This window comes from Chanodichthys erythropterus, chromosome 7, assembly GCF_024489055.1.
Source record: "Chanodichthys erythropterus isolate Z2021 chromosome 7, ASM2448905v1, whole genome shotgun sequence".
NCBI lineage: Eukaryota > Metazoa > Chordata > Actinopteri > Cypriniformes > Xenocyprididae > Chanodichthys > Chanodichthys erythropterus.
Window position 1 is genome coordinate 3852709 of NC_090227.1, and position 12187 is coordinate 3864895.

Here is a 12187-nt window from a genome sequence, read left to right on the forward strand (position 1 = left end):
CCATTGATACCAAATACATGGTGGTCCATCATCATTACATATGGTTTATAAGACGAAATGTAAAAATAGAGAAAACGGACCAAAAAGGGCTTAGTCCCCTAAGGGGACTAACAACTACAACAAGCAGCTGGTAGGGACTACAACAATCTTCTTCCTGGGTTAGTGACATCACTAACCCTACAATTTACATAAACCCCGCCCCCGAGAACACACAAAAAAGGGGGCGGGGCCATGTTGGGCTGCTTTACAGAAGAGGAAGAGTTGCTGTAGTAGAGTGTTGTTGTCATGCCGTCATTTTACGCCGGACTGCTTCACAAACGAGGGTCAATTCAACATAAAAGATGAACATGACGGCACATGCTAGTGGATGAGTTGAATCAACTCCACAGCAACTACATAAATTTATCAACTAACCATTAAGTAACGTCCAGTTTCATTCTAAAAGTTGTAACTTCTTCCCGAGTCTTTCCATCAGTGTCGACTCCGGTTTGAACAATGTAAGGCTGAACACCGTTACTGACAATCCTCATTTTGCCTGCGTGAGATTCTCCAGCTTTGTTGAGCAACCAAAGGGCGAGCTGTTAAAGCTCCACCCTTTCCTGGAAAGGGGGCCGGGAGCAGCAGCTCATTAGCATTTAAAGTGACACACACAAAAATGGTGTGTTTTTGCTCACACCCCTAAGGGCAAATTCGACAAGCTATAATAAATGATCTTGATCGTTTTTACTTTATGGTTGCACAATTGTTTTTTAAAGGTACATGAAACAAACGTAAATACAAAGTAACTGCACAGTCCACCTAATTCAAGTTTAGTTCAGTTGCTGCCGCAGCTGTTGCAGTCATTTTAACTTTTTTTTTTAATCTCGTCTTGTTGAATCTCATGTACCTTAATGTTGAAAGCTGACATTGGTAAATTATTTTGATGATTTAAAGTAAGGGGAAAACAAATGCATAACATGACTTAGTGATGTGTAATAAAACACTTGCTATTGCAACATTACATTTTGTTTATTTATGGTCAAACTTTAGTTTCGGGTCCAATTCTCCCTATTAACTAACTATTAACTATAACATTTTCCTCAATAATCTCAAAACTTTAGGTATTGGGTAGGATTAAGGGATAGAATATGGTCATGCAGAATAAGGTATTAATATGTGCTTTATAAGTACTAATAAACAGCCAATATCCTAGTAATATGAATGCTAATAAGCAACTAGTTAATAGTGAGAATTGGACCCTAAACTAAAGTGTTATCTTATTTATTTATTCCTTTTCTTTTCATGGACACTCTTATTTGTCATTGACACACAACACAGAATACTTGTACGTCTCAGCATGCACCAGTTTTGGGTTTTGAAGCTGCATTGCACTGTAAGATCTGTGTAATTAGCGTTTGTCTGTTTCCTTAGACCCATGCTAGGCAATTAATTCATCCTTGGATGCATTTAGCATCTCAGAACACCCTGTGGGTGATGTATGGTGCCTATTGATCTTTGGATCATGTGACCTGAATCAATACCCAGAAATCACTGCCCTGTATTCAGTGACAGAGAGGGGACGGAAAGGCGGTCTGGCTTCTAAAGGTCAGCTTTAGGGCGCAAGGACGGGTCCTTGAAAGTGTTCTGGTTTGCAGAGGCTGAGCACATCAATTCTATCATAGCAAGAGGAAGGTCATCCTTCCAGCACGGATGTATTTATGGCCCTGTAGGGCATTCTGGGAAGTTATTCCCTCTTGAGTTTCACAGAAACATCCGACTCCATGCCAAGGTTCTGCTTCATAGCGTGGCTGTGTAGGCCTGTTTCATTACAAAAGACTTGAATTGAAGTTGAAGTGCCTTGGAGAGTTAGATGTATGTCTGCCTTTAACAGTGTAAGACATTACTTGCTCTTTGGGTATGTCAAGACCTGACTTTGGAGTCCCGGCTGTAATGAGTGATTGACATGTACTTGTTAGCAAGATCTAACAATCGACTTGAAGATGGATCGACAACATGGCACCTTTTTAGCTGCAGCATCAGTAACAGGCACATTGAGGCATGAAGGGGACGGGAATATTGACCAGCTGGTTACCGCTCTATACTTCTACCGGGAAGCATTGAATTCATTCCAACAACACCATCCTCATTGTTGTGGGGAGCTAACATCGCTAACCTGTCCTTTCAAAGTCAATGTGAATGAAAATTTAGACACTTTTAATGTAATCTTAATGCATTTTCTGTTGTGTTGGACACTTCCACTACTTCTAAAGTAGGTCGTACAGGTACAGTAAATGGAAATCCTGCATTTTCTTTTTGCTGTGAAATCTTTCATGACTTTTATGAAGTAAATGTAAGAATATATTTTTTATATTGTTAGTAATATTTAAAGATGAATATTTACTGGACTGAAGCATAACATTTTTGGTTACACTTTATTTTGTTATTTTGTGTCTTTGTTACACTGCAATTGTACAGTACTGAGTAATATTAAGTAACTAGATGTACTTATTATAGGGTTAGGATTAAGGTTTGGTTTAGGGTTAGTTGCATCTAATTATACAAAATTTATAGTTATAACTATAGTAACTACATGTAACATATGTAACAATGACACTCAAATATAATGTTACCCATTTTTGGTTAAAATGTATCAAATATGATACATCAGGCTTTTGAGGAACGTTTGTTTGTTCATCTCTGTCATCATTGTATTGCATTGCTTTAAAGGTTTTTTGCCCTACACAATAAACACTACAGAGCTTTGATAATAAAACTAAGCATTTAAATATCATCTTACAGACATGGGAGATATAGAGTGACAACTGATATTTAAATACATTTTCTGTTAGCCTGCTATACTGTTATACAGATATCATTTACATTGCAAGCTATCAGAATTTCATTGTACCTTTTGGCCATATAAATAACAACAACTGCACCAAATTAAATATATTTGCTAAATTTTTGCCTCTGCATTTTAAAAAAAATAAAGGTTCTTTATCGGTATCGTTGGTTCCATGATTAACCTTTAACATCCATGGAATGCACAAAAAGTTCTTTATAGTGAAAATGGTTCTTTAGAATATCAAAATGTTCTTCACGCTAGAAGAAAATTATACTTTTACGAGCTGTTCATTGAAAGGTTCTTTGGGGAGCCAAAATGGTTGTTCTAATCTATGGCATTGCTGAAAAAAAAAATATATATTTTGTAACTTTTACATAAGAGTGGATAAAATTGAGGTGTTTTTTATTTTTTATTTTTAATAGAGTATAAATAGTAGTTTCTATTTTTCTGCAACATTGTTGCTGGAACAACAACATGCAAAGTATGTTAATGATAATCTCAGGAGCTGTTTATGTGCTTTATTTATTGTTAAAAGCATCCAATGTGAGTTTGAATATTAATTTGCATGACCATTATAGTCATACTAAACAACGTTCAAGAAACAAGAATGTTCAAACTGTGAACTCTGATCTATGACAAAGATCGTTTAAGTCACTCAGTATGTATTTAAATAATGTTAAAATGGTGTAATATTTATGAATTTGTTTATGTACTTATCCATTTCGTTGTGAGTGCAGTGCGCTGCAAGAGACTCCGCCCACACTCTCTTCTGATTGGCTGTGATTTTTGATTGATTTTGTCACGTCTGGTGTGTACAAATTGCTTGCCATGGAATCTCATTGCTTCTGGTTAAGGACCATAAAATCAAATATGATACTCAACAAAAAAAAAACACTTATGCAGACATTTTCCTTGATATTTTGTCTATATATATATAAAAAAAAAAAAAGATTTTTATGACTAGGTTGACATGGTTAACACAAATGTCTTTTTTCTCTACCTTTTTTCCCTGGCATTTTATTCTATATTTAATCACTTCCTGCTATTAGTTGAGAAGCATATTCCTGCGGCATTTAACCGATCATGTCCAGCAGGCAGACATTTTGATTTATCAATCGACACATTATCATGTGAACGCATTAGCATCCATTGACCACAGGGCGAGATATGTTTTTCAAAGAACCTATTATTTTCTCCCTTTCTTTTTCATTTTTGCACTAGTTTGTGCTTATCACGGGTGCTCTTGGAGGTCGTTCATGTATTGAGCAGCAAATAATTACCTTCCTGTGAATTGATTAGTAGAAAGACCCCATCATGAGGAGTCCCATGTGTTCATGTGTTTTGTGGCAGGAAGGACACAGTTAAATGAGGCTCGCTGTAGTTTGCCCTTTATAGGCGCCTGTGCTCAATGACAGCATGGTTTCGGGTCTGACCTGATCCCCCTGTGTACTTAAAACATCATGCTGTGGCGAATATATGTCATTTCAAGGGTGGCACACTTCAAAATATCCACATTAACACTCTCGTGACCCTCACACACACTGTTGTATCACACTTCTCACACCATCAATCTGAAGGGACAGCCCCGATTCGCTCTCTGAATTGGTATTGTTCCCTTTGACATACACCTGAATGAGGAAACGTTTCCATCACCACATTTTTTTGATCTCAAACATGCGGCCGCCACTCTCTTGCACTCCCGCTGTGTGTGATACGTCCTGCTGCAGGGGGCAGAGCAATGAAAATGATGATGATGAATCCTCATAATCGCTTTGAGTCCTGCCTACCAGAGCAGCTCACGTGTCGATTTGATGGGGATGAAAACAGGTACCATCAAGTCAAGGCTGTGTGCAGTTATACGTGGACGTGATCTAGAGAGAGCGAGAGAGTCATGTAACATCATCCATCACATGGCATCTTGGCCTGAGAACCCTCTGAGAAATTGTACAAACACACACACACACTGTCATTCTGGTAATGTGATCAGAAAAATGAGTCTTACAAAGAAAATAACAAAAGTTGTGTGCGTTTGTGTATGAAAAGATCTTCTCTACAAGACTCTGTACTGTTTCAGATTAGGGAAGGGCAATATAGCAAAATAATAGTGTTTGGATTTTAAATATGTAATGTATTTGCTCTTCACTTTATTGTCCTTCCTTGAAAGGCAGTTTATGTTGACAACAGTATACACACACACACACACATTACAATAAGTCATTTAAAAACAAGATCGCTACAGGAATAGAAGAATTCTTATTTCTGTTTGATCTATGATATGACTTAAATGGGTCCTATTATGCTTATTTATAGTACATGTTCAACTTTATTTAGTGTGGAATGTTGCTGTTTTAGCATGAAGAAGTTCCCTGAAATCCCTGAAACGCCTTGATTGGAACGAACAGTCACAATATTACTCATTTAAATAATTCCTGCCCAATGCATATGCAAAAAAGGGGGCTGGTTGAGTTCATAGTGTATTGAAACTTGTGGTTATAAGGTCGGGGGTGTGACATTTCTGAAACAAGCTCAAAGCAGTTGACCAATCGCAACACACTGCTCCAGCCGACCAATCAGAACACATTGAGCTTTTCAGAAGGAGGGGTTTCAAGAAGACAGGAACTAAACAGAGAGTTACTGACAGACTATGTAAAGAGGTGCTGCAACAATGTGAAATATGTGAAAAATAATGTTTTTTGAACATTCAAGCTTGAAAACCTATTCTATTAGAGCCCAAAAACAAAACTTTGAAAAAGGACATAATTTGCCACCTTGAGTTTTGTTTTTGCAGTCACATGAACCATTATTTTAACCAAACAGCTCTCTTCAGTAGTTTTTAGATTGTTTATTAAAATTCATTCATTCAAAATGTGTAATGAACAAAAACAAACACACACAAAAAAATTTACAATTACAATGCAAAGTAATAAATAGCAGTTGTTTATCTGCATATTTTACTTTATAATATGTAAAATTAAATATATGAAAACTGTTAAAAGAGATTTTTGAGTAATGTTACAAACAACTGATTCAGAATTTTGAACTGATTCACAAAGTCTTAAAGAAACAAATCATTGCAATGTTAAAAAGGCTGCTTAAATGTATATAATCAGCAAAATGACTGTGAATTTATCCTAAGTGTATCATATATTGCCCAGCTTTAGTTCTTTTGTGTTTGTAAATATGTGCAGGCAGTGTGGTAACCTTGGGAGGTCACGTTCCCCACTCCAACCAATGTGTGAATCAGCAAAACCCAGTCACTGGAGAGAAGTGTGTGTGTGTGTGTGTGTGTGTGTGTGTGTGTGTGTGTGTGTGTGTGTGTGTGTGTGTGTGTGTGTGTGTGTGTGTGTGTGTGTGTGTGTGTGTGTGTGTGTGTGTGTGTGTGTGTGTGTGTGTGTGTACACGTACTGTACAGGTGCATGATATGAAATTCATTCCTCCTGCCTCAGATGGGATGGGTGGGCCAAGGTCAGTGCTAGTTTCTGAATGCTCAACGCCCTTTCCTCTTCACACCTTCCAGAGGAGACACACTGTAGGGGATGGAAACAGAAATTGAAGCAATGAAATGAAAAGATAACATCTATCTATCTATCTATCTATCTATCTATCTATCTATCTATCTATCTATCTATCTATCTATCTATCTATCTATCCATCCATCCATCCATCCATCCATCCATCCATCCATCCATCCATCCATCCATCCATCCATCCATCCATCCATCCATCCATCCATCCATCCATCCATCCATCCATCCATCCATCCATCCATCCATCCATCCCCTTTACATGATGTCCGTCTTATACCCCCTTTGTCTCTTTGACTTCTCTGTCTCAACCCTATAATTTTCCATGTTTGCGGCAAAACTGGTTATTGGTCATAGATGCATCGTTAAAATCCTGGCCTCCACCGATTTTATTACATCTGCTCAGAATTCAACCTCAAGTCAAGTACACCCTTCCAGGTTTTACCACACATGCACATTTATTCATTTTCTTTCACCCACCCTCTTACTACACAAAATTCTTTGGTTGTCTGAATTGATCTGGATTCAATTGCACAGTTGTGTTTAGTTCGCCAGGGGAGTAACTTCAAAAGACTTCCTTCCTGCCCGTGAATCAATACTAGATAGCTTCGCCAAGCTTCGAGAGTCTATGAATTTCCCAGGCTTTCCCTTGATCCGCACATACGTCTGAACGTTAATGCGGCTGGGTTTTTTGTAAACGTTGAAACAGCTTCAGGAATAAATAATGCACACGTCTTCCTTCAATGAGTTCTCCCTTCCAGACGTAAGAGGCTCCATGTTTCAGTCATGTGTAACAAAGTGGTGAATAGCACATGCCATTGGCTTATCGAGGAACAATAATCTTTTTTTTATGGGGTGGCATATGTCACTTCATTCGATAATCCACAATGCACTTAAAGGATAGAGGTCATGATACGAGCAGGGGGATCAGTGCGTTAATCCACCCGCTCTGTCAGTCATCTTTCTCCAGTGAAAAAATTTCAGAAATGTAGGGGAAAATTGTCCATCTCAGGAACACCAGCATGTTTTATAACAATGTTCTGTAAAAGGGGTTCCAAAACTTTTTTTGTCAGCCAAACGCCTTAGATGTAAAATATTTACTGAGATTTTAAGTTAATATTTCAATAATTTCAAAAACATATTTGCATATTCACGGTTCTCTGATGTTGGTTAATGGTCAAATTACATGCAGGAAAACAGATAAAATATTTAGGGCCAGATTTACTAATAGCTTGCGCCAACGCCAAACCCCTTTTAGAGTTAAAAACTACTGTCAGGATTTACTAAAGACACTCAGTAAGAAATTAGCCCTGAAAAGGCGTGAACAGTTATTTTTGAGGCTGACCTTATTGCATATGCATTTGTAGGAGTTTCCCTTTCAGACTCAATATTTATGGTAGGAGAGTATTTCAATGAATCATGCAGCGTGATGTACTAGTCAATTTTCTGGTATTTTCGCCATTATTTAATGCCCCCCAAAAACATGTCTTAAGCCACTTTGCCCTCATTTGTGACCCTACACAAATTTGCACTGCCATATTGTGATGTATAACCAAGTGAAATGGCTTCACGATTTGATTTCATCCTCAGGAATTGATTGGATTGTAGAAAGTTAAGTGTGTCTTACTAAATGAAGGCAGATCTAAATGTCAGTTTGCAGTCAGTTGTGGAGGATACTCAGTCCCACTCTCCACTGAGACACATGACATGAAGAGAACAGATGCCGTTTAAACGAGAGGATCTGATCTTTTTCATTAAAGATAACGAGTGCACATGAATTAAAAAAATAAATAAATATGTGCACAGATAAATCAAAATAAAACACTGCAACATTCTGTAAAAAAAAAAAAAAAATATATATATATATATATACCCCTGCAGTTTCTCTCACAAACCCCCATTTGGGAGAACCAGTTGAACCCTATATTCAAATACAACTACTTTAAGTGTGGTAAGCCTGCCACTTACTGTGAAACACCATGTAAATACCATGTGAAAAAGAACAGCATGCGTTATGCAACAACAAGCTTTTGAACTGTAGCATGCAGCATTACAACCAAATGACCTCATCACATTGCATATTCAATTATTCAAATGGAATCGAGTTATCATGCAGGACGTAAATGTGCTTATTTTGCATTTTATGGCATATGTGTTAACTTTTGGCAGTCCAGTGAAATGAGTCACGATGGCTGTGTCAGATATTACCTCCAGTTCAGCGTGCCCTATTGTACACTGCACTTTTTGCTAAATGTAGCAGTTTGTCTGCATAGAAAATATGTACGTACTATGTACACTATGCATACTGTATACTGCAATAATTATAGTACAGTAATACTAGTATGCTATTGGAACATAGCCTAGATATTGTATATACATATAATATCCTCTCTGTAATGATTTGAGGTTTAATAAGGTAATTTTGTGGTCCTAAATGTGCATAATTGCATTGCGTGGGAAAGCTGCCCACCTAAAAACGGACTGTTTGAGTAGAGACCTGCATGCTGTGTACAGTTTCAATCACAGAAACAGGGAGAACAAAAAGTGCATACTGTGTGTGTGTGTGTGTGTGTGTGTGTGTGTGTGTGTGTGTGTCAGTTAAGTGGGAGTTGTCAGTTCAGTCAGTCAGTCATAATGAACAGTGCTGGTGCACCTGCTGCCTCACGCTGAGCCATTCACAACACACAACAGATACACAGTAAAGGAATTACGTGGCCATCTCTCATAAACACAGATAGTCTGTGTGGTTGAAGTGCTGGAACTGTTTCATTAAAGGACAAAAGCTGAGCCCTTCAAAAAAGAGCTGAGCCCTGTTTATGTGTGTGTGTGCTTTATTCCCTCTCCATTCACCTAAAAATCACATATTACAGTCACAGCGCTCTGTTCTTCTGTCTGTCTCTTGGGGTTCATCGGAGAACATGGGTTTTTCTTGGGTTTGGAGCAGACCTTTGATGTTCCTCTGTGTTTTTCTCTTCCATTTGCTCCATATTTTCTCCATCTCAGCTCTGTGGTACTAACAAAACAAACTTAAGATGCTGAACTCCAGCTGACATTTATCCACAATCAGAATGAATTCAAAGACTGAAAAATCAAAATGCTTCGATGTTCACACTGTTGCCCAAAGGAAAGACAAATCTCAAATGTTTCTGCTTGACATAAGTGTTCACTGCAAAAAATCTTTCTTAAAAACAGTATGTTTGTCTTATTTTACAGTAATTTGAAGGCACAATATGTAATTTTCACCACTAGAGGTCGCTTATTTAAAACAAAGGCATAGCTTGATGACGCCTTGATTTTGTGGAATCATGGGAGGTGTTGTCTTCACGTCTACAGCCAATGGAAAAGAAATCATATTAATGGATGAGCTAATGTGTTAAAGATTTATTAACATTACTGTAGTATGAAGCAGGGTGGGGCTGAAGGCCGTTGGAGCGGAATGAGGCCGATGGAGCAATTGCTAATGAGAGGAGCGCGACACACGTCTCGAGAGCAGCGGAACTTTTATTATGCTGCAGACGAGCGCTTCTGTTACTTCCGGTCAAGCGTATGTAGGGTAACGCAATGCTATTTATCATATTATATACATTTGTGTGTTGAAAGTTGTTATAATACTACTTTGCGTTCACTCCGTGGCTACTATGAGACACTTGTTGCACACTGCAGTAAGTTAGATCGAAATTAGTCATGGTAAAACATGGTACTTGCGGTAAATCAAGAAAACGAGATTTAAACAATAAGACTTACTGTGTTTAGCTATATAACATGATTAGTTTTCTGTTGATGAATGTATCCAAACAGTTGCTTACCTGTCTAATAAAACACATAATATATTAAAGTATACAATATGTTATATAATATGTCCTGGTTAAAATTGCTTATTACTCTGGATTTAAACATTCTTGAAAATATTTGGGATAATGTAAATACACAAGTCAACAAAATATATAACACTGTTCTAGTGGTTTTTGGATATTTTAATCCAAAAATCTTACATATTGCCTTTAATTGAAGCAAGTCATTTTTGTGGTGTAGTATATTATTGGTTTCTCTTAGCTAATGGAGACTTTTGTTTTTGTCTCTACTATCAGACATCTCAATACAAACTCAAACACTTCTAATCAAATTCCTCCAAAACCAATTGTTACGCAATTGACATTCATTTTATAGCTCTATTTTTATTTTTTCCTCTACATTTATTAAATGTTTGTAATTGATTCTGTTGTTATGGTATACTGAATGTTGAATCCGTATCGACCATGAAATAGCCTAAAGCTGATATAGCAATAATCTTAAATACTACTGTGTATTTTTATTTATGCTAAGCAATTTTAGGAGCAGCCTCCGAGACAATGTATGGAAACATTTATCTTGAGCGATAAAAGAATAACCTCTGCAATAAAATGGACCAAGTCTATTTTGCTGGTTGCCTAATTGTATTCCTGCTTCCTTATTTGCAGGGAAATATAGTGTGTGTGTCTGTGTGTGTGTGAGAGAGAGGAGTGTGTAATTACATCTTTAAAAGTAACATCATTAACCACAGTAAATAGTTAAATAAATTATAGAGGCAGGGCGGAGACGTGAGTAAAGACCTCATTGTGCGCTGGTTCCTGGCTTTTTTGTGTTGTAGCGAGCCGTTTGTAATGATGGTGTGATAACGAAATGTCCCTCGGTGGGAAAGCGATCGTATCTCTCGTTTCTCAGGGCAGTTGCCAGTCCAGAACATTTCTTCGGTCACAGAGTTCAGTCTTTTCAGTTGGTCGGCCATGCAGACACACGGACTTCGGCGCTTCACGCGCTAATGAAAAGCTATTTAGCAGTTCTTAATGATAGCGCCTTCGAGAGCTCTCCGTCTCCCTGTCTGCCTCTTTGTGCGATTAACAGGAATGCTAATTTGTCTCTTAACAGTCTGAATGACCCCTTTTCCTACAGCACTCCGACTCATTCATATTCTCTCAGATCTCCCCTTCTTACAAATGGTCACAGGTACATTAATCAGGAGTAGCTGCAAGTTTGAGCTCCTCAAGTGCTCAATTAGCTTCATGGAGAGACGCCCCGGGGGATTCATTCACAACGGTGCAATTTAGCTCTAAATGAATTAGTGCAGAACACTGGAACATTTTGTTTAGCGCTGTTTGTTCACTCATTTCATAATTCTTAAAAACCACCACACATGAGTTAAAACAGCAAGGTCTTTAGTTTGCAAGAGAAATCCCTGTAGTCATTTTAACAGCTTTAATATTTCCATTTATTGAACCAGAAGCAAAATGCAGTATTTTTGAAAACAAACTCATTTTGCAGTGTTTCTAAACACGCGTATCAAGAGAGTGGATTTGCCATTTGGATGGGTCTCCAAAAATGGGTGGGCTTATAGGGTCATTTATATTGGCTTCTCAATAAAATTTCAATTTACTGCAATGTTATAGACACTGATATGAAAAGCAATTCCCAGTATTGGTTGTAGTATGCGATATTGGGCTCTCTCTTTCACTTTCTTAAATAACACCGCAAAAATTATGTTCTTAATTAGTTTTTTTTTTTGGGGGGGGGGGGGGGGGGTTATTTTGGTCTAAAAATATCAAAACATCCTTAAAGAAACATTTGCTTAAGAAGCAAAATCATGTAGTAAAACTGAAAATGTCATTTTTTAATCCTATTGATAAATCTTGTTTCTTATATTTATTCCTTAAAAAAAAAAAGAGTTTGCCAGCGTTATAAGCAAAACGTAATTCAAAACTCAAGATATATTCTCAAAATATCTTCTTTTTAAAGGACTCCATTTTTCAAAGTCTTGATTTTGTTTTTGGGCTCTACTAGAACAGGTTTTCATGACTGAATGTTC

The 12187-nt window shown here is 37.4% G+C and overlaps 1 protein-coding gene across 2 annotated transcripts in view; it reads left to right on the top strand.

Annotated features, from left to right (window-relative positions):
* Nucleotides 1-12187, top strand: part of clmpb (CXADR like membrane protein b) — a 103543-nt gene that overhangs the window by 24390 nt on the left and 66966 nt on the right. The window contains exon 1 of one of the 2 annotated variants that reach the window (XM_067388932.1): nt 1760-2261. The exons of the other annotated variant lie outside the window; for it this stretch is intronic. The gene's annotated coding sequence lies outside the window, so the exon portion shown is untranslated. Of the gene's footprint in view, nt 1-1759; nt 2262-12187 lie in introns of those variants that run through there. 2 annotated transcript variants of the gene reach the window in all.